Source organism: Hippopotamus amphibius, chromosome 14 (assembly GCF_030028045.1).
Source record: "Hippopotamus amphibius kiboko isolate mHipAmp2 chromosome 14, mHipAmp2.hap2, whole genome shotgun sequence".
NCBI lineage: Eukaryota > Metazoa > Chordata > Mammalia > Artiodactyla > Hippopotamidae > Hippopotamus > Hippopotamus amphibius.
Window position 1 is genome coordinate 42,755,333 of NC_080199.1, and position 24,693 is coordinate 42,780,025.

Genomic DNA, 24,693 nt, shown 5'->3' on the forward strand with positions numbered 1-24,693 from the left:
TGTAAATGTATAAACATGTCTCAATCTGTTTCATGTAATGCCAGGGCCATCTTTCGGTTAGTTTCCTTAAGGAAACTGTATTTTCCTTTTTGATTAACCCATACTATAATTCATCCATTTTTGTAAGCTTTTAAGTATAGAATTTGCTAGAATTTAAAAATACATGTAAAGAAAGAAGTTTTTGTAGACTGAAAAGAAAAAAAAAAGCACAATGTGAGAGCTGTGAATTGTTTTATTTGGGATCTACTGAGGACTATAGACTGGGAGGCAGCCCCTCACATAGCTCTTTGGAACTGCTCCTAAGAGTTTGGGGGGAGATCAGTATATATGGGATTTTTGTGAAGTGGGTACATGCACTCATGCACACATCTTGGCAGAAGGTTGCTGATAAGCATGAAACGCAGATGTTTCTGTTAATGATTTTAGTGCTTTTCTATATATGAGAAGATGCAAGAGATCAGGCCCATAAAATCTTCTAAAATTATCTATTTGAAGACCTCTTCTGCCAGTTTTTCCCAGAGCACAGAGTACCTCATTCCTGATCTTAGCCCTGAACTCCTTTCAAGGTGTGTTAAAGGTCAGTGATTACAGGGGCTAGTGACCTAATCCTCGTGGAAACAGGTGGCGAGGTACATTCTTTAGTTGATATTTTGATACAGAACTTTTCTGGATTTTTGTGATGTTTCTCCCCTAATTTTCATACATTTTACCCATATACAATTGCAAAATACTTTGTTTTGTTTTTGTTTGGGTAATGTGCTTTCATTTTGCCTTTTAGAAAAATCACAGTAGTTTTCATGAAAAAACAAACAAAACAACTCACTATTTTACACTTACATTTTAATGATGCATAAAATAGTTAATAGCATATTTATAAGAAGAATTACAATGAAAATATCATATTAGCTGAATTAGACAATTAAAAAAACAATCGAAATATGAAGATTGAATTTGAAAACAAAGGTAACCTGGTTAGCAGGCAGCAGGTGAGTGGGTGGGTGGGCCCTAAAGTACAGGAGCTGGTGAACCAGAGCAGCCCTCACCCTCACCCCTTAGCCTCAGCGTTCAGTGAGCGAGTTCCGTCTTCAGGCCTTACACAGCAACGGACCTGGTGAGTTGGTTAAAGGTGGGGTGATAAGTGACCCTCTAATATAGTTACTCCTGAAGGACTTGGACTTGAACTCTACAGGTCCACTTATATTCAGATTTTTTTCAAGAGTAAATACCACCTGTACTACAGGAGGTTAGTTGAATCCTGGGATGCGGAACCATGGGTACAGAGGAATCTCGGGTAAGCAGGAATGAAACAGGAGGGCCCAACATACATTATGCCTGGATTTTCCACTTTGGAGGTGGGTCAGCATCCCACATCCCGTGTTGTTAAAGGGTCCACTGTATTAGGCTAATATAGTAGGTTCTCAGACTCAGTTAACCTTGTTTGATTCCTTCTATTTAGATGATGGTAAATTTGGGCACATGGGCTTTTTTCCTTGCATTTCTGTATGAGTGAGTATCATCGTTAGGAAATGATAATAATGGTCTAAGTCCATGGGAAGTCATTTATGAGGATGCTCTGCCTTTATGTTTTCTTTTCATTTTTTGTTTGTGTGTAAGCTGAACATCTGTTTCTCATTAAATGCACAGTGCTCACAGAGGAGAACTGAAGCATAATTTTTTTTTGAAGTATTTCATGTGGGACTTTGACTCTAATAGAGGCTCAACTCTGCTATGGGTGATGGAGCAGAGGTGGTGATGGAGGAGGGGTACATTCCTGGCTCCAAAAGAATAATTTTAAACTCTAAAATACTATGTTTATTCAAATCATATTTCATTTTAAATAATAGTTGACTCCATTATCATAAACTAGTCTCAGTTTTTTACCTGTACTTTCTTAATATTGCATGCAGCTTAACGATTGTCTTCTGGCATGGCTATGTTCACCTTACAAGTCAATTAGAAATACTGCAAGATGAACTTTAAAATCTTGTAAGTCATACTCACTAAATATTGAAGAAACATGGTTCTGTTACTTGTCCTGTTGTTTCTACTTAAAATCATAGTAAAATATGCAAGTGTTACCTGTCATGAAAGTGAATGGAAAGGCAAATATACCTCATATGTTTTCTTGCCATGTTGATCAAAACAAAGCAATAGCCTAGTTTTAAGGACTAGCGAAAAGACGATGAAATGAGTAGAGAGCAATGATATCAGGAAAACATCATATTCTCTGCAAGTGTAGGAACTCAAAAATGCCAGTTGCTACCCCAATCTACCTTTTACTGATTACAGGTAATAGTGTGGGGTTACCTCCAAGAATTTTGGTGATAAAGTTAAGAATATAACTTATCAGTAGGCACCTAAATAGTAATATGGAATTACAAAAAGGTGGTTTATCTACCTCTTGCAAGTACTGACAACTTTTAATAAAGTAACTATGCCATTGGCAATGAAATTTCAGTTATCTTTTAATGACAAGTTAGATGCTGTTAATAGAGTTAATCATGCATTAGACAGTAGTCTTATTAATCTCTGAATGTCTTTAGAATATTCATAAGCAATGCACAGGAACTCATCAGTTTACCTAAAATTGGCAATGTTTTGTGAAGCGGCAGCACAGTGTATGGGAAGAGTGCCTTTGGACAAATTCTTTCATTTTTCCAGGTCTAATTGTCCTCAATGAGAACCTCAACTGTGCTGATCTCTGAGCATTCTTTCAGCTTGGAACAACTGTGCCCTATCTATGCTCATGGAAGAAACTTATTTTGCTGTTCAGCAAAGTAATATACTCTGTTTTATAAACATATGCCCTTCAGTTAGAGACCATTTAGACTGAGAAGATGAAATGCCACTGAGGTGTGATCTTTCTGGTAAACCACCTGAGCGCATTTTGAGTCGTGGACATTTGGTTGATGCTATTATAGAAAATGCCTGGGCACAGGAACAAGCGAGACAGGATTGCCTGGAAAACCACCCACCCACCATTTACTACTAGTGTGCTTTGGGGCAAATTACTTACAGTATTCTTATCTAAAAAATGAGGATAAAATTCTATCTTCTAGAATTGTTGTGAAAATTGAATAAAATAATATGGGTAAAGTGCTGAGCTCCATGATGGAAACTGCTGCTCCCTTTCTCTCCAGCTTCCGGCTGGCTGCAATCTAAATGAATGAGAATTCCCCAATCAAATTTCTAAAAGTAGTGTTATTCCATCACTTTTAGTTCCTCCTTGACGCTCATTGTTCCTATCTCCTTTTCATGTTCTGTCAAATTCACATAGGTCTCCTGTTCCCAGTCCTTCCTTTCTACTGCTATGGAGAGAATCTACGTGAAAGATCAACACTTTTTAACAGTATTAGCAAGGAGGAAATAAGTGCTGGATTTTTTAAATAATATTAATGTAAATGTACAAACCTGATAAATGAGTCTGACTTCTGAGTCTAAATTACCTAGTTTGTTTCATCACCCACCACAGTGCCCTGTGTGATGTTATAGCTGCTACTGCTTTCGGCCTGCCTTTGGCAGTCTCTGGCAATCCTCTCTGCAGCAATTAACCTAGAAATTGCTCTCATTGTTTACACAAAACCCATCAAGGAGGTCAGCAGATGATTATAACACTTCCCTTTCTTGTATACCAAGCACTAATAAATGCATTATTTAAATCTCATAATAATCCCATGAGATAAGCATATATTATTATTTACGATTGTTTGTTTTAATCAGGTCATTAAGTGACTTTTGCAAGATCTTATAAATAGAAAGTTCAGGAGCAGGACTGGCAGTTAGGCCTCCTATTACATAATTCTCACACTCCCACAGGGGGACTCTTTGAAAATCTTTCTTCAACAAGTTCCAGTAATGAATTGTATCCTTCTGTTAAAATTGTACCACCAGCCCTTACATAGACCAAGCTATTTCTGCTTTGTTCATGTTATACAGCTCTTAAATAAATACTGGTCATTTTTAAAGGCCATTTCTGTTTGACATTCTCTTTCCACTCTGTGCTGTATCGAAAAAGTAATTCTGATTAAATATATATGTATATGGTTTTGTATTTCTTTCCTTTCTTTGTAATTTTTCTTCTTTCTTTCTTACTTCCTCTTTTCCTTTTTAAATATTTAAAAATTTGAATTGAGATAAAATACATATAACATAAAATTCACCATCATAAGCATTTTTAAGCATACAGTTCAGGAGTGTGACGTATACTCACGTTATACATCCAATCTCCAGAACTTTTTCATCTTGCAAAACCAAAACTCTATACCCATTAGACAATAACTTCCCTTTTTCCCCATCTCTGAGCACCTGGCAACCACAGTTCTACTTTCTGTTTCTATAAATTTGACTATACTTAATAGCACATGTAAGTGAAGTCATACAGTATTTGTGTTTTCGTGACTGGCTTATTTCAGTTAGCATGGTGTCCTCAAGGTTCATCCATTTTGTATCATGTGTCAGAATTTCCTTCCTTTCTATGACTAAATAATATTCCATTGTACATAATCACATTTTATCTATTCATTCATTTCCATCAATGAATATTTGGGTGTTTCCACCTTTTGGTAATTAAAGTAATACTGCTGTGAACATGGGTATAAAATTATCTCTATGAGACTCTACTTTCAATTCCTTTGGATATATGCTCAGAAGAGATATGGCTAGATTATATGGCAATTCTATTCTTTATTTTTGTAGAAATATCATATTGTTTTCTGTATCAGTTGTGCCAGCCATCAATAGTAAAGACCTCCTAGGAATCAAACTGAGAGTCATCTAGGGCTCTCTGCCTGCTCTCTGCCTTATTCTTCACATCCAATCACTGATCATGTTTCACATATTCTACCTCTTCAACATATCCTGGTGCTTCCATGCTTACACAGCAAATTACCACATACCCAGATAATTATAATTGTGTGCTTAGGGGTTTGTCTTGCCAATGGTTATTTCCTCTCTCTAATATGTTTTTAAACTCCTATCACATAATCTTTTTATAGCATAGCTCTGATGCTGTTGTTTCTTTATTGGGGTTTTTTCCTACATTTTTTTCTTTACCTTAATGTGATTTTTCTTTTGTTTGATATTTAAATGTCTCCCCATTCATTGGTTACTGTATAAAATCAAAACTGCTTAGTCTGGTGGTCAAGATTTGCTATAATTTTAACCTTTTTCATCCTAGCTTTTGCTGTTTCAATCCACCAAGCCTGATTTCTAGCCAGGTGGAATTACTTACACATTTTATATACTTTTCACTTCCTGCTATTCTTACCTATTTATATGCTGGTCACCATCTGGAATGTTTTTAAACATACTTTGTCTCTCTGTCATCCAAATCCTTCATGTTCTTCAACCCCAAACTAAAAATTCTGAAACCATCCCTGATTTCATGGTTTTATAGATCTTCTTCAAACCCAGGACCCTGATAGCATTTTATTGATTATTCTTCTATGGCATTTATCACTTTCTATCTTGTACAATAGTTAGTTATGTACCTTAAATTTTATACAAGACTTAGCTCCCAAACTACAGCTTGAAGGCAGATATTGCATGTGTTTTCATCTTTTTGTTTTCTCCAGTACATAACAGAGTACTTTGCACACAATTAGCAATCAATACATATGTTTTAAGGAAATGAATCAAAGAGTAAGTTAACATAAATATAGTGGAATGGGACAGACACGTTTCCTTCAGATTCTTGAAGGTGGTGAAAGCTTTATATTTGCTAAGCTGAGAGGAAGCAGGGAGAGAGGTGTTCAAACAGGGCTGGCATTTGAGCCTGAAGCCACAAATCTAAAAGATTTTGCAGAGTATTTACAACTTTTCTGTGCATTGAGGAGACCTTTGAGGAAACAAACCAAAAAAAAAAAAAAAAGAAGAAGAAAATTTTGGCTTCTGAAATATATGCTTTGAGGAAAATTTATAAGTAAAGGCAATATGTTGCTTATTAATGAAAAGTGTATGTTATTTGGTGATTAGCATTTATTTAAAAATTATTCACTACTCTTTTAGTTTATTACCCTGAAAGCTAAAACATTTGCTCAATTTAAAATTAATTTGAGTACTTTAGTCTGATAGGTGCTGCAAGTTATATCCATTTAACTATAAATTAAAAAAACGGAAGAAAAAATACTTCAAAGAGTTTAACTGTAGACAAGTAGATGTGAAAGATCTATCATTTTGAACACATTTAAATTTTTCCTTAGAAACATTACAAAATACATTTCACTACCCATACCTCCTATAAAGGGCAAAACTTTAATTAGTTGAAACAAAAATATGTCTTTTGAAATACAAACTTTCTTCTATACAGACAAGAGTATACAGGAAGTCAAGTAGTTTCCTTGTAAATTGTATGGATGCTTGAATAGTAAGAATGTATGATCACCAAGTATTCAATAAAATCTCTATATCATGTGGTAATAAGTTAACTGAAAAGTCACCAAATTAATTCCTTCACATTACCCATGATGATTGACTTGGTTCCTGGGAAATGCTTCTTTATAATTAATAACTTGAAAAAATTTGCAAAAATATGACTCATGAAAGATTTTCTCAAATACAGAGAACAATTTTACCACTGCTGTACTATTTTTAAACTTACAACATTACTTTTCAAAAATCATCTTGTATCATCAGGAACGATGGTCTTATAATCAAAAAAGAACATTTATGATTTTCTCCAAAGCTCATTAAGCCATAATCAACTGTCTGTGTCATTATCACATCTATAACTTTCTAATAAATGCAGCAAAATATTACCTTGTGGATTTACCTATGCCCAGAAGCTTCAAAGTTATAACTGAATAACATGAGTCTAATTTATAAATTCAGAGAAAGAGTGACAGTTATAGAAAGAAAAATTGTACCAGGCACTTGTTAAAGATAACAAGCAAGACTTTATTCATGATTACTCTGATAGGAAGGAGTCATACTATTGCAATAGGAAAGAAAGTTGAACTCTGCTGAAACAAAAGCAGGGTGAGCTAATGGAAACAGCACTTTAGGGAGGAGGTTGGTCTAAAAGATGGGGTCACTAGTGTTTGTTAATTGTCCTTTATCCAAGTTAGTCTTCTGTCTTCCCCCAGGGATGAGGAGACAGGCGTCCTATTTTTCTTGATAATTACATTTCCAAAGGATGGCTCCCAGTTCCTGGGTTGTAGGAGATTTATATCTCAAAGGAGTGGAGAAAGAATTTACCATTGCCAGTTTTCAAAAGTTAATGCTTCCAGAAAAAGGAGGTCAGGGGCCTAGTGTTGGGAAGAAGCCTGTCTAAAGTTAAGTCAAGCTGAGGAAATGCTAAGGCTTTCTTGGTCACAGAAAATATTTGCTTTTTAATTCTGTTAGCTAATCTAGCAAAAATTTCAAATTTGTTCTTAGCTAAAATTTTCACTGGAGTGATTCTGACCCAAAATTTGACAGAAACTCTTTCCATAGGAGGTACTTCCACTACACTCTGGGGAAAGTTAATTTTCAGTACTTCTGACAAAATGTCATACTTAGGGGATTAGATATAGACAATTTTTAGGACTTATGTCAACAATTTCCAAATACCAGTCTTTCTATCGAAAGTATTTCTTGCTAAATCATTCCCAGTCCACCTCAACCGTATACCATGCTTACTTCCTTGCTCCTACGAAAGAGCTACTGGTAATTCTAAGGGTTTAAGTTCATATTCTGTGACTAAAGGGTTTCCCTATATTCTTTCATCTATGTTAGAGCTATTTATATAATCAAACAAGTAAGATAAAATAACTTTCTTTAAAAAATATATATGGCATTGTACTTTCCTAGGTAGCACGTTATTTTATTTATTTTATATATTTTTTAATTTATTTTTTATTTTTTTATTTTTTGGGGGGTACACCAAGTTCAATCATCTGTTTTTATACACATATCCCCGTATTCCCTCCCTTCCTTGACTGCCCCCCCTTCGAGTCCCCCCCACCCTCCCCGCCCCAGTCCTCTAAGGCATCTTCCATCCTCGAGTTGGACTCCCTTTGTTATACAACAACTTCCCACTGGCTGTCTATTTTACAGTTGGTAGTATATATATGTCTGTAGCATGTTATTTTAAAGTCAAAGTGATTATCAGAATGGGAGAAAAAAGGGAACTCTGTTCTCTACCTCAGGAAACTAGCATTTTACTAGGAAAAAAAAAAAAAGAAAGAAAGAAACGGAAATTTTAAGCTTCCTTCTCACCAATTCAAAATCCCAATAAAAAGACTTATCTGATTTCAATTTTATATTTTAAACTAATTATAGAAAACAAAACTGTGTTAAGCGTAAAGTGGTAAGTCAAAGTGATACAGGTAAACCTTTATGTATTCCTGATTTATACTAAATAAAGTGAATTAGCAAGTAAGTACAGTGTACAAATTTAACCACATATTCTCAGAGAACCATCAAAGTAGCTACACAGTTGCAGAAAAGGGCACAGATGTTCACCCTATAAAAACCTATAATTAAGACACATTTATGCTCTGCAGATGCAGCCATTTCTAAAGAGTACTAAATACTCTTATAAACACACCCAAACCAAAGAAAAATCCTTTTGAACTTTCTTACTTCTATTTTAACAAGAAAACCAAAACAAGGATCTTAATCATACAAATGTGGCAGTTTAATTTATCTAACATTTGCTCTCTAGCTATATATATTTTACAGTTTGTACTGAACTTATATTCATAATATTTAATGTTTTGTTTCCTGGACTCTGTTTCTGAAATTTACCAGAAAGATTTATGTTATTTTTATGTAATATAAAATTAGAGGTGTTGCTGATTTTAGCAAACCCAATATAAAATGATATTTGAACACTAAAATTAAATATCAAACACCTATTGAAAGAAAAGAGGGAGATTATCTTAAAATTTTGCTTTGATAATATATTCAATAATTTGGAGACATATTTTGATTCTATCTTGAAAATACTGGAAAATAATTCTGGATACATCCATTAGTGAAAGGAAGACAAACTTGCATACTATCAAATTAATTTTTGCATTAAAATTTTAACTCATTTAAGAGGGTTGACAAGGCATCACGAAAATGTTCACTATCTGTCCTAAAAATGTTAAATTTGTTATTCTTACAAATAGAGTCCATTGTTCTTCCCCTTTTAAACTAAATTGTGTATACTTACTCTATTTTTGCCTCAAATATCTAATTTATCATTACATTTCTTAATTTAAGTGTTCAATTCGTGTTTCAAAAATGTATTTGCATCTTGACATCTTGATTACACTTTAAGAGATGTAGAGTTTTAATATAGCAACCTAAGGAGTGTGTGGAAGTTGTGCAAAAATAGATTCCATTGCTTGGGTTTTATCCTGAAGACATCTTTTCCATTCTCTCTAGGCTTTACCGAGTTCCTGGAGTTATCCTTCTAAAACAAATTTTATAGCATTTCTTCAAAAATATTTTAATAGCTCCTACTCATCACCATCATAAAGTCCAAATGCCTGAGCAGCGTATAAAAGCCCTTCATGAAAAGTCCTTTGTTTTACTTTCTCAGGCTGTTTACCATCAGCCTCCCTCACACATCCAGGGCTCTGTACTGAGAGCTTCCTGCTCTCCATTTTCTTTCTTTCTGCAAGGTTGTGTGAAACTTCTTCCTTTCACCCACCACCTTTAACATGGAAGTTTTCAGTCTTGACTTTATATTCCAATGAATCTGTCAAGAATGCTTTTTTAAAAAGTGCTTGCTGGGAAAAAAAATGAAAGAAAAAAAAAAGCAAAAGAAAGAAAAAGAATAAAAAAGTGCTTGCTTGGAAAGTGACAGCTGAGTTTTAAGATTCAGCCTTTAATGGCAATTCCAGCACAATATTTAGAATCACCATGTTTTGGTTGACAAAGAAAGGTTATAAAATAAGTTAAAATAATTGTTGCTTGACTTTTATATTTTGTAGCCTCCATTTTATATTTGTGTAGACATAGGCTCTATTTCATTTACCATTGTAAACATGTTTTTTTCCCCTTTGCATATAGTTTTTTCTTAAAATGACTCAAGCTATTGGTTACTAATACAATTTATTTTTTAAGTGAATGGCTCCACAATAAAAAAATAAAATGTTAGTTTGGGTGAAAACAAACAAAATGGGTGTTGGACCTTCACAATATTTGTTTTATGTTGGTTTGGTTTGGGTAGACATGTGAATGATACTGAACAGCTGCTTACTAGAAGGGCAAAAGAATGTGAAAATAAATTCTGTTAAACAATATGTATGGTATCCAAAATACAAAATAAATGTATGATTAGTGTTGAACCTTGTTAAACATAACCACAGTTTATATGAGTTTCTGGAATTTAACAGGCATGTAGGAGTTGAGGTAGGTTACGCTGATGAGCAGTTGTAGTTATTACTGTTTTTACTGTGTATTTTATAATTAAATTAGCCTGGTTCACCCTATTTCTTTTAATTACATATTTCATATCCAGGTATTTCATATTGTGTGGAAATCAATTATTTATTGAGCTTCTGTTATTTTTATCAGCTAATATTTTTAGATACTATGTGTCTAGGAGCTTTGTACACATTTAGTCTAAGAACTATGAAATGTTCTGTGAAAATTATTAAAAGTATGACTCCTTCACTTCCCTCCAAGGACATGCAGTCTAATTAGGTAAATGATATACTCACACAAATGTATTTTTTAAAATTATCCAGACAATAATAGAAATCTCCAAGCTTACAATTAATTTTAAAAACAAGGAAGGCTATTAGGAGGTTTTAAAAGTGAGAAAAATTAATTGTTATTATTTGATAGAAAGATGGAGTCAGAGTTAGGGTAAATTGGAAGATATTGTAATGGAAGAGAAAAATACTGAAGATTCTTAAGAAAAGATTTCTTTAGTCAGTAAAGTTAGGTTACAAGTTTATTTCATTTCTGTTGGCATTAGGTGATACATAAATAGAATTAAAGCATGATTATAATCAGGAAATAAACTTTATAATTCTGCAAAGGTCAAATTTGTGATAGCAAAAATAGCACTTTGGGTAGGAAAAAGATTTGTTTAGAGCTGAACATGTGAGATTGAAAGGATCCAGGTTCAATGTGAAGCCTAAGGAGGAAATAATAGATTTTCTTTGCTATTGTTTTATCCCCTCATTTTGATTTGGTGAATTCTAATATTAATATAACTTGATAGAAACTTTCACTACATCTACATTGTAACTTATTTTGAAACTGTTATTAGTCACAAAGTGATACTTTTAAAATTTGCAAAAATAGTTTTGTGCTAACTTCCTATTACCCCTATATGACTATATGAATTCCATATATTATAATAATTTGTTTTATAATAAAGTTATCCACTATTCAACAAAGGTTTATTGTGCCCTTGTTATATATCAAGAAATATACTAGACACTGATGATTCAAAGAAAAACAAACTTTCTTACTGCAAAGAGAAAAATCACAGGATATTTGAGATGGAATCTGAGTGATTTGTACTTGCCGTCCACATAACTAACCAAATACCATTTGATCATTTTTCTCGATTTTTTAGTTTAACAAGCCCATGTCTCTCAGTCATCTCTACCGGGGTGCAAGAAAGGTAAAGGAGAGAAAATCGTAAGCATAACATCAATTAACACAAAAATCACACATTTAAAGAAAAGTTTTTAAAAAGCACCTGCTCCGTTTCTAGTATCCTAATGCTCCCTTGAGTTGGAAGTCACAGTTTTCACAGCTACTCAGCTTCTCCGGATTTGATGTAGCTGGTGACAGTGTGCCAGTTAAAACATCATCTGCCTGTGTTGACAAGTGTCGAAAGGAGAGAACCAACTGTTTCAAATACACGGAGATGACTCAGAAACAACTGTCAGACGACCATGTTCTCCAGAGGTGGCACATCACTTGGCCTACAAGAGCCATTAGATGACATTTCTCCAAGAGGGAACCTGGTCGTTCTGTTCACTGCCTGCTGCAGGGCTTCACGCTGGCAATGTGACGAGCCAGAAAATAGAGCGAAGGAAGGTACTGAATGCATGGAGGAGAGAGATTTATTTTTACTCCAACTATGTACAGCATGAAATGAAAGAGATTAAGTTCATTTGTATTCCCTCCTTTTATGACAAAGGAAGGGCCAGTGCTTCAAAAAGGAAAGTCATGATGAAAACTATATCTGAGAATGCAGCCATCCTTTCTGAAATTCAGAGCTAGAGAATTAAAGGGATGGAAGAGTTTGTGAGAAGTACCTCCTGAGCCTTGCCCTGGTTTTGAATTTGTTAGCATCAGAGCTTCTATTCGACTTGTATCTTCAATTCACATTGGCAGTTGTACAATTATGTTCTCTCCTGTTTTCAGCATAATTTTTGCATCTACTTTGCAAAATGCAAGAAAATCAATCTTTGACTCATGTATATGAAGGATGTAGCAGTATCTAGCTATTTCCTCTCTCCAAGGTTTTCCTTCATATGTAAAGATGCTTTTTTTCTTTCTTTAATCTGCAGTGGGGTTTTGCTCTCTATTTCATTCCATTTTCTATGTACACTGGTAATGTATTTCTAGCTGTCAGAAAATTAGGCAATTTAATGCACTAGATAGAAAGGAGATATTCCTAATCATTCCCCCATATAGCCTAAGTATATTAGTTCTGCAAAGAAGACTTAAAAAAAACCAACTTCCTGCTAGGTAAGGTCATGCTTCAGACAGCTGTTGGAATAAACTCATTTTTTTTTCAGTATAAACATCTTAAATGTTTACCAGTTACCATCAATATTAAAGTTCTGGTGATGCAGGACTTGCTGAGGATTTAAACTGATCAAAGAGTCAAACATTAAGGGAGATTTAGGGCCTCCTCCAACCCGTAGCTCCATGGCTAAAGGTATCTATGTTTGTAGACAATCAAATCAAGGGTGGTTTATCAAACTTGCTCCACTGTATGAATGTGGAGCTCCACTGTATGAATGTGTACTTATATAAAATTTGCACAAAAGTGAAAAAGAAATGAGACAGTAAGCTTTATTTCTTTAGAAGCTGCAAAAGTAGTAGGCCAAACATCATTATGCTAAGCCTCAATGTGTGTTCATGGGAATACGTACACACTGACACGGGCAAAAGAATGTATTATGCATGGATAGAGTATGTTCACATGTACAAATATAGTTGCTCATATTTAAGTACATTTTCGTATGTGAAATTCAGTAAAATTGAACTCTGTCATCTGGACTTTATGCATTTTGGTTTTAGAATTTACTATAGAGTTTGTCTTGAATCTATAAAATAAGCAAGGAGGACTTGGAATAATCTTCATAATTTCCCTTTAAATTCTAAGGGTGTACTTTTAGAGGTGACACCTCAAAAGTATTTTTTTAATACCAAACTTCTATTTTACAATTTTCTTTATTCTAATTTCATGGTTTTTCTTTTTACTTCTATTGAACGTGGTATATATAGTTTGCAACTGATTTCTAATTCTTAAACTGGGCATTCTAGTGGTCAGTCTAAACCTTGATCCTTTTCTTTTTTGCCACAGGAGTTAAAAGATACAGGGAAATATATTGTTTCTATTACCAATGGAGAAAAATCAAAAGGTCTGATACAATTATAAGTAAAATAAATCTAAAAGATTTTGAATCATTTAGTCACACCAACGGTCACAAGAAAATAAGGATCTTTACCTAATTATATCTCTATGGTTGAAGGGAGATACAATCTAAATAAAATATGTGACATGTAAAATATCGCTTGTAGTTAGCATAAGAACTGCAATTACATTGTCCTTTTATTACACTTTGTGTCTCAATTAGTCTTGATCAGTTTCCAAAATCACAGACACAACACACAACATACACACACACCCCTCAGCCACATCCATCACCTAACTCACATACAGAGAGAGAGGAGGGGGTGGGAAGAGAAACATGCATACACACACCCCTCAGTTCTGGGAGCTTTTAAGACGGTAATCATTTTATTTCATAAAAAGAAAATGTCCAGAAGGACATATCCATGGATAGACACTTCTCACAATGAATAGAGGATTTCACCATCATACATTCTCTCTACAACTTTCACCCCCAGAATCCCAATCAGATCCATACATTGTTGGGACCATCAGGTAGTAATGACTTTGAGACTAGCTCCCCTGCGGGAGGGCCCAAAATGTGACTAATGGTTAACACAGGTATTTTTGACACGTGCCTCTCACACAGGAGTATTCTATGAAACAACAATTTTGACTAAAAGGTATTTTTCCATTATGTTTTTAAATCACTTGGAAATAACTTGCTGTTAGTTGATAGACTGAATTTAAACTTCTCATAAAAATATTTTAAATTATTGTTAAAACAAGGAACTCTATTCATTTGAAAATGTTACTGATTAATTTTATTGAAATTGAGATAGCAGACAAAAGCAGATCACATTTAAAGTGCATTCTAATGATATTTAGTACTCTACAGCAGTTCCCAAAAAGACATTATAGTAAAAAAATATAAAATCTTGAGCAGGGATTTAAAATAAAACTCTGCCTAATTTAATCAAAATCTTATCAATTAAAAAATCTGACATTGCAAAATTGAGATCTTTTTTCTTCTAATTTTAAAAATGTTCATTTTAATATAAGCCAAGAAATAGTATTGCATTAGGCAACTAAGTGTGTAATTTTGGATAGCTGCTCAAACAGTAATGGAGGCAGTGGTTAGCACTGCACATAAACCTACACATATTTTAATAAGCTTATCCTATAGCATATACCTTTTTAAAAATTCAGTACTTTGAGCAATTTATAGGTCAAACCTTATTTTACCTTAAGCTGTATATCCTGGAGATCAGCAGATAAAATAAATTGAATTTATGTGGTAGATATTTGTGTTTTACTCCTTTCTTGCTTTAAAATTATTGCAAGAACTCAATTTTGAAATCTCACTTTTACTATGATTTTTCTGACACTGGGGATATCAAATGAGTGACATCCTAGAATACTGTTTCAACAAGAACAACTAGTGACAGGAAAGATTAATGTATTCATTACTGCCTAATTACATCACATTTTCACCTGTTTCTAGCTCCATATGCATACTATTCTGTATTGTTTTAGATACATTTGCATCAAAATCCATTAATTTGAATTAATAATTATTTACACATATTTAGTCTGCACAGCACACATACACAAATTATTAGAGCAGTGCATTTTAACTCATTTAATTAGAATTATATTGATACTTGGAATGATACTTATTTTACTGCCAACAGATAAAATTTGAACTGAGTAGAGGAGCAAAGGGGTATAATTATGAGATTAGTGCACAAGTCTTCCTGTTGGATGAGTAAAGTTATTGTGGGTCTGGGGATCCAGTCTGTTTAATAGATGCCAGTGGTGCCTTTGTATATAGTCAATGCCCCATTGACTTAATAGAAACACACTAGGGCCATGTTATTATGCAGATTACCTCATCAGCCCTCTAATGCAAGGCTATGGGATAGCACTTGAGGAAACACAGTGGTGGCCCCACTTCATTTGCTCTCAGTGACCTATTGTTCTCAATGGTGTTCCATCAAAAATTAGCTGAGCTGGAAAAACAAAGGCTTTAAGAGATTATTAGGTACTCAGACAAATACCATATCTACTGCTGGATAATTGCTTGAGGTTTTGTTACCATTAGTTGTCCCTCCAGCTCAAAAAAAAAAAAAAAAATGATGTATTAGAAAGGTATTGATGAGGTTAAAAAGTACCTTCATTTAACATTTAGTTCAGTTCACCTTGAATTCCACAACTGCTTTAATGCAATCAATCATTGAAACTCTGGAACATGTACCATGGCAATTTTCAGTGATTTCCAGAGAACCTATTATTACTTTCAATTTTTAATGTACAATTAACTCAAGCTGCATTCATTGCTTATAGTTAGAAAACTTGAATACCAGCATAAAAGGGAAACAATTTTCAAATATTGTCAAATAAAGACTCTAAACAGTTGCTCAAACTATCCAATGTCTCTTTTAATTAACATTCATAAACACATAAGGAAGAAAACCTCTGAGTTTTAAATTTAAATTAAAAGTCAAGCTGTTTTAGTACAGGGTAGGCATATTGCACACCTAAACATCCTTTGAGAATCACAGTTAAGGTTTAATAAACACTCTCCCTACTTCTGCTGTGGTGTGAGTTTCATTTTGCATATGCTGACCTTGGTTTAGGATGTGGAAAGTTTGTTATTAAACTTACAACCTGCCATCAAGGTGGGCATCAGCTTTTTCAAAACAACCCCATCCACATATTTCTCATTTTAGCAGCATGTCTTTTCAGCTATGACACTAATATCCAGGGCAGCAAACAAGGACATATGCAAAACAGTCCTCTTAGTTCTTGCACAGATGAGTTGCTATGTAGTAGGTCTGCTCTGCAGGGCTCTATGGGGTCCTCCCCAATATTCCCTACCAGCTGCCAACATCTCCCAAGCAGATCAAATGTCCTTCCATTTGAGACACAAGCACCTTTGCTTTGAGCTAACCAAACAAACCTCAAACTTGTTCTCCATTACACCTAAAGATATTTGAAATAGATGTAAATAACCGCTGTCACTCAAACTCATAATCTTCTATTGTATATAAAAGTGTACATACTTAGACCTTTAGCACATGATTATACACTGATCTTTTTGAGCTCAGAAGTTAATACACAGATTCTGAAAACTGAGTAGTCCAAATAATGGCCAAATGAGTGAAATGAATGGTTAAGGAGATACTATCTAAACATGGTGCTTTGTTTCCATTTAATTCATACCTTCCTATTCCGACACCTTCAATTTAAGACACAGAAGAAATAGTTGTGCTTTGTCCTCCCTGTAGTAGATTTGCCGCTGTTACCAGACAGTCTCCAATGTTTCTCCTAGAATGTAATTCATCTTCATTGTTTCTGTGCCGACAGGATGGAACCTGCTTACAAATTTTACAGCTAGCAATACTTTTTATTGTTGTTCTGAAAGGGCTCCTGAGGGCTTTCTATTTTATTTTTAGGAACATTCTGAATTTTTTTCTCCTTTATGCTATACTTTTCACTATTATGAGTGATGACCCCAGAATACTAGAAGGAAAAAAACAACCAACACCCACCAAACTCTGTAACTGTCATAAGTTTTAATGCAATCTTCCAATACTTTGATTTATTGCAGGTGCTACATTTTAACTATGTTATAGCTAATGAAGAATATCAACAGCCTTTGTGGAATGCTGACATTCCTTCAAACTAAGAAATCTTCAGGATGACTCAGATGTCTTTCAGAGGAAAACTGATATAATAAGGAATGTAGTGTTTCTCTTGGGCTTTTAGGTACTGAATTAAAACTTTAGGCATCAAAATGTAGTCAACCTTATGAAGAAACTGTAAAATTATATCACTCAATGTCAACTGGGTTCCTTTAAATGTTTTGTTTTACTCCTTTGATATTCCTCAGGCTTGATTATACTTGAAATTAGCCAAAAAGAAGCCCTGAAAATGAAATGTGACATTTTGTATATTAACATTGTAGGGACTTTTATTTATAAATCACCTTGGGAGATGTCATTGTCCTCATATGAAAAAATAGCACAGGCAAAAATCATACTAATAAACAAACGGTTAGATTGAAGATGGAAGTAGCCCGTATTGGTACCAGTAAACTTATTTTGTGTAAGAGAGACAGATTTGCTCTCTTATTCCCTTTTATAATCAAGTTTTATACTAGTGTTGAAATCCAGTTGCCAACAGTTTTGTAATAGTTTATAAAAAAAAATAAATTCAATCCAAATCAACATTCATAAACATTAGTGTGCATCATGAAAAAAAGTTTCCATGTATATTGATTAATATTTTTTAAATGAGAGTTTCTAATTGTCCAGTGTGGAAAAGTGCATTTAACTACTTTTAAAATCATTTTTGAATTTATGAAGAACCTTTTCTACCATGCAAGCTGTGAAAAGTGTGTGTGTATACATATATATATATTTAAATACATATAAAGCATACATACATATAAGTATTTTGTAACAATAGCTATATAAAACCTGGTAAATTCTTTCTAATATCTTAAATACTTTATTTCTAAAGAAAGGGTAATAAAAATGCAGGAAATAATTAAAATCCTACCAAAGTTTCCATGCTGATATAAAAATGACCGTGCTATTAACATTTGATAACACCGATATTTTCCTTTAATTAGTAGTTCTGTTTAAATTAAAATTATTAATAATTTACTACATGTTGTATTAGGGAAATGACAAAATTATATCAGAGTATTATCATTATATAATCATCAACCTAACCTCAATTTTGGTAAGCAATTTAATTGTATTGCTTACATTGTATCAAATTTTAATTTTAATTAGAAATATAACTCGTTACATTGCTCAGAGTATATCACTGATGAATATTTTATGCTAGTTATACAAACAATACATTTTTTCCATTTGCTATGAAAATAAAATTTAAAATCTTGTGAGCTTTCTGTACTGATAAACTTATCGAATGATATCAGGAAATAACCTAACATTTGAAGGGCATTTGTGCTAATATTCAAAGGTGTACGTGGAATGCAGAAGTGGTTTATAGTTATCTAAATTTCATTTTTTCATTTGTAGAGAAATTGTGAGAGCACACAAATGAGTTTTAATCAAAGTATACCTCAGTAATCTAATAAACATTGAGCATAAGATAATTTTTATTCTTGGTTTCTTTGTGGTTTTTACAGTGTAAGGAATAGACATCTGAGAGAAAATAATCCTGTGGGGTTGAATCTTTGCCTGCAATTTAGCAACTGGGAGTTTTAACATGTGCTGTCAAATATGTACCTATGTTTATGATTTACCTTCTTCCATGAAAAGTCTGAGGATGGTTGTAAAGGATTTGAAACCATGCTGTTTAAATTACTCATCTGGTACATTGTTTCATTCATTTTGGCATCTGTGGCTAATCTCCATTAAAGTAAACAATGTGCCCCCTGCCTTCACCTAGAAACAATTCAGTTTTCCTAACAAGGAGCCTTTCCAGGTTTATTTCTCTAACATTGCCCTTAGGAAATCCTCTGATTCAGAAAATCTGATTTCATAAAGGAAAAAAAGTTAAAGCTGTATACAACAGAGAATAAAATAGTGGTTACCAGTGGGTGGGGATCAGGGAAGTGTGATGGTGTTTAAGGATACAAACTTGTAGGTAGTAGTAAATAAGCCGTGGAGATCTAATGCAGAGTATAATGAATGTAGATAATAACATTGCACTATAATTATGTAATGTGATAAATATTGCTACATGGGCAATCATATTACAACATATAAATATACCAAAGTAACAACAGCCTGTGCACTTTAAACTTACCCAATGTTACAAGTCTAATTTATTCAACCCATTTACCTTTCTGTTTGTATGTTGCGATTCCCTGCACTCCTTTTGACAGAACTGCTATAGTCACATTTCTCTTTCTTTACCTGTTGGAATCTTGCCCATTCACCAAAGTTCATCTTGATGCAATCTTCTTTATAACAATTTGAATGAGCCTTCTGAATTTCTTTCTTTCTTGACTCACTTGAAATCTTGACCGGGTTTTGTCTTATCATACTTTGTGCTCCTTTCTCTCTTCTGAGAAGCTGCAAGTTCGGTTGTGGTAAGGAATATACCTTGCTTACCATTCTAATTTTTTTTTCCTGCACACTGGGACAGAGGAGTGGAAATGTAGGCCTAGGAGTACATGCCAGGCTTGCTTTCCAGCTATGATGTACTGACTTTGGCCTTGAGAAAATTACTCCAGCACTAAGCATGTCTCCTCATATTATTGTCCTGTCATCATAGGAATGTTGTGAGGATCAAATAAGCTACTTAATTTATGAAGAAAGCTTTCTCTCACTTAGTAGGTGGTAGCATGTATTTGTTCAGTGGGCATGGCTAACTATCACTGTTGGGTGTCTTTTTGCTTTTAAGAAATAGTCTTTAATTTGCTCTAACTGGACCTGATACAATTGCCATTATGGTCCTAACACATCTTTGTTTTTGCACTTTGTCTCACTTGCCTTAAGTGAAGATGTTACATTAGTGTTTTTGGTACAATGATGACTTTTAAAAGTCTTGATTTTTGTGGCAGTGGGGGTAGGCGAAGCAAAAAGACTGACAAAAAAATATTGCTGAAAAAGACAAGTACAGGCTATGATAATTGCAGAACAAGAAATATGAACTTGTATGGGTGCATGTAGAAAAGATTTGAAAAAACAGATTTTGGTTTCTCAAAGACAGGAATTGGAAGAGGAAGTATACTATAGAAATTGATGACCTTGTCAAATGCCTAAAGAGAAAGAGTGGTTTCCAGGCTAACCATTCAAATGCAAGACTTCTGTGAAGGTACTTCAGGGATTCTGTAAAAGTTTAATTGATACTTCAGTTTGAAATGTTTTGTATGGTTTTAAGGCTGTAATTTTTAAAATAACTATTCAAACATATTATATTTTCAAATCATTAATACATTGGAGCCCTCCAATACTTTAACTTCTGTTTTAACTAACTGTTTTTATTAGAAAATATTTTAATTTGTAGAGTGTAGGATTCACTGTTTCTAATACAGTTTCACCTTGCCTGTGATATTTGTTGGTTTCTATAAAATTTTTCACTTAATAAACTGTTTTTTACTGCTTAAAATAGTTTGAAAATATCTGATTTGAGAGTCAGTTGGGAGGGACAACCAAAAATGAATATTCTTAGTCAGAGAGGAACACCAATTTGGAGTCTATATTTCCAGTGAAGTTTTCTCCTGAGAATAGTTTAGGAGGCATAGTCAGTTCTTGTAATTTGCAGTACTTTTGTTCTATGATATCTCCAGGAACACTGCATTAGCCAACACTGAATCATTGCTCCTTGGGGAAATACAGGGTTAGGTTCCTATGAGCATCTGGTCACAATATTTTTATCAAACAATCAATACACAATCTTGTTTTATGTGTGTTTCTGTTTAAAGGCACTTTTTAAATATGTATTGTTAATTCATTAACATTGAACTCATGGCCAACAGCGCCATAACTCATGCCCAAACAAGGCCAGTCTAACACATGCACTTCTCTGTAGGGCACATCACAGCTCTTGCTCTTAAGAACACTAGACAGCACTTCAGCCCTATGCTTGCAGTCATTTGAAACAGTGAAGTCACAAAAAAACACAAAAATGTCCCCCCAAATGTGGCAGTAAATAGACCTTGAAAAGGACACTTGTTTACAGCATAAGAGCTAAAATACGAAGGCAGCAAGTAACCCTGTGAACGTGGACATCAGGCAACTCAGATTTTCTTTTGCTCTGTACCTGAACATGTCCATGACAGACTGAAAAAGTGTGGTCACTGATGTTTGTGGTTACAGAGAAATTTTGTATAAATCTGTGGGTACAATAGGCAAATTTGCAAATTCAAAATCCACGAATAACAAAAGTTGACTGCATGTGCTTCCTCATCCAACTGGGGGATTACTTGGCTTGGGTCATTACTCAGGTGGAAAACGACTATGCACAGTCAAGCAATGACACATCTGTACATGTGCTGATGGACTGAATTGCGAAAATGTCAAGCATTCAGGTTGTTCTCTAGCCTAGTCATTCCAGTGTGGTCAGTGGACCCATAGCACTGATACAGCTGAGAGCTTGTTAGAAATTCAGACTCTCAGGCCCCACCCCAGACACTGTATCAGAATATGCATTATAGCAATTTGTATGCATGCTAAGATTTGAACAGCATGAGTCAAGTCATGTAGTGAATTAATCTCTTATCAGTAAAGTGGTAATAAATTTTGTCCTGTGTGTCCAGGAAAAAAATTAAATGACGCAAGTTTATATGAAAATTCTTAAAATGCTAGAAATGAAGAGATGGGAACAGTGGGCCCCAGTGGTGATAGAAAGAGGAAAGGATATTTTTATTACACAGCTACATCATCTTTGCTGAAATGAAAGCCTTTCCATTTTTTATCTTATTTTGAAAGCATGATTTCATTAAAATCCATTTTTTTTCAGCCACCGCAGCTCTTTTCCATTCTAAATTTTTTCCATTTCTAGTATTACTTAACTACATTTAACAAAAAGTGTTGATTTTTTTCTAAGAGGAGTTTTGCAACTGATAGAAATAATTAGATTTTAAAAATACCACTCTCAAGATCTTATAGACATATAACTTTTACTCGTTATAAACAAAACACAGCAAAGAAACAGAAGACAATTCACCTTCATCTTAAAAGCGAAAGATGACAGTATTAGAGTATCTTTGGTGAGTTGCCGTGGTGTTAAATATGTGCCTGCATATTTTATTTCTGCCTTTTTGAAACAATTAAAGAATGTCTCTTAAAAAAAAAAATATTTCGGGGCGGGCACTGTTCGTGCGCAGGCGCAGTACGGAGCTTCGCGGCACTGGCGGCGTCTAGAGCGTTAGTTAACTCAGGCGTTGGGCATTGTGCACTAGGCGCTCGCAAGGGGGCAGCTTTTTCTGGCGCTCGCTGTGAGCTATGGCGGAGGCGGTGGATTTGGGCAAAGACCCCAATGGGCCTACCCATTCTTAGACTCTGTTCGTGAGGGAGGATGGCAGCTCCGTGTCCTTCTACGTGCGTCCCAGCCCGGCGAAGCGCCGGCTCTCGACGCCCATCCTGCACGGTGGCGGCACCTTGTGTCGCGTGCAGGAGCCCGGGGCCGTGCTGCTGGCCCAGCCTGGGGAGGCGGCGGCCGAGGCCTCGGGCGACTTCATCTCCACGCAGTACATCCTGGACTGCGTGGAGCGCAACGAGAGGCTCGAGCTGGAGGCCTACCGGTTGGGCCCGGCTCCGGCGGCCGACCAGGCCCCGGAGACGAAGGCCGGGGGCGCCGCCGCGGAGCCCGAGCCGCGGCCGCTCGTGGGGCGGGTGGTTTTCACGGAGGCGGACGACGTGGCCATCTTGACCTACGTGAAGGAACATGCCCGCTTGGCCAGCTCCGTCACCGGCAACGCCTTGTGGAAAGCGATGGATAAGAGCTCGCTCACGTAGCACTCGTGGCAGTCCATGAAGGACCGCTACCTCAAGCGCCTGCGGGGCCAGGAGCAGAAGTACCTGTTGGGGGAGGCCCCAGTGAGCCCCTCCTCCCAGAAGCTCAAGCAGAAAGCAGAGGGCGACCCCGAGGCGGCTGACGACGAGGAACCACAGTATAAGAGAACTCCAGACTTCCCTGAAGAAGAATTTGAAAAAGAAGAGATCAAGGAGAATGAAGAAGCAGTCAAAAAGATGCTTGTAGAAGCCACCCGGGAGTTTGAGGAGATTATGGTGGACGAGAGCCCTGATTTTGAAATACATATAACAATGTGTGATGACGATCCACCCACACTGAGGAAGACTCAGAAACACAGTCTGATGAGGAAGAAGAAGAAGAAAAAGTTTCAGCACCAGAGGTGGGAGCTGCCATTAAGATCATCCGACAGTTAATGGAAAAGTTTAACTTGGATCTGTCAACAGTTACACAGGCCTTCCTAAAAAATAGTGGTGAGCTGGAGGCTACTTCCTCCTTCCTCCTTTTTAGGGTCTGGTCAGAGGGCTGATGGGTATCCCATTTGGTCCCGACAGGATGACTTAGATTTGCAAAAAGATGATGAGAGTACTCGAGATGCATTGGTCAAAAATTTTGGTGCTCAGAATGTAGCTCGGAGGATTGAATTCCGAAAGAAATAATTGGCAAGATAATGAAGAAGAAAAAAGGTTTGTGACCACTGAACTTCAGAGACTTTTACATTGGAACTGACACTCATTTATCGACCAATGCTGTTGTTGTTCTGTCAGTCCTAGATTTTGTAGCTAAGCAAAGTTGTGTAGGAGGATGAAATAAAAGAAGTTGGATATATTTAGAGCTGTTCCTGGTAATATCAGTTATGAAAGGAAAATCGAAAACAGAGAGGTTGGTTTACATAGTAGTAAATGTTTTGTGGAGTGGAATCCCTGCTGTATTGGTTACAGGAGCTAGTTGACAAAGTCAGAGGAGGAAAATTAGATGGGTCTTTTTAGAAAGCATGAATAAAGAGCCTCCTATCCTTTGGCAGAAGCTCCTCTAGATTGTGATAGATTCCAAATCAAGAATCTAGAAATGTGGAAAGATTTAATTACAAGGCCTTGAACATGGACTGTCCCAAACCCTGGTATCCCCCAGTGAACTCTGATTTCTGGGCTGCTTTGAAAATCCCATATTCCTTTTGCCAGCTTGTATTTGGGGACGCTGTTCGTTGGCTGTTCTTTTCTTCGAGTCTGTGTCAGTTAAGTCTCTAGCATGTGTTTCTTTACCTACCGTCCAGTTTTGTTTAAAACACACACAAAACTCTAGAGAGTCTCGAGAAAAGTCTTACTTGGTTACTAGTAATGTGTTTTTATTTATTGAGGGTAGTTTTGTGCTAAGAACTGTGTTAGATTTAAAAATTAGAGGATTCCTCTTTGTTGTGTTAATTTCTTTATTGAAAATAAATAGAACTTTGAGTCTCAAAAAAAAAAAGTCAAAAAGACTTCCAACTGCAGAGTAAATCTGGAAAATCAGGGGGAACCTAATGCTTAATCTTATATTTTCTAGCTTTACTTTGGAAAAAGTGAAAACCAAAAAAAAAAAAAAAGGAAAGAAAAGAAAACTCCCTATCTCAAACCAAGTTCAAAATGCGTGAAGAAAGAAGAGTAGAAAAGGATAGGAGTGTTGTTTCCACTAAAATATTATCAAAGCTCCTCAAAACAAATGGTTATTTCCACGTTACTGTG

The 24,693-nt window shown here is 35.3% G+C and overlaps 1 protein-coding gene and 1 pseudogene across 2 annotated transcripts in view; both read left to right on the forward strand.

Moving 5' to 3' along the window:
• The window catches only part of PCDH9 (protocadherin 9), a 914,618-nt gene that overhangs the window by 834,449 nt on the left and 55,476 nt on the right, over nucleotides 1–24,693 (forward strand). The window lies entirely within an intron of this gene.
• Nucleotides 22,444–23,674, forward strand: LOC130835767 (telomeric repeat-binding factor 2-interacting protein 1-like; annotated as a pseudogene).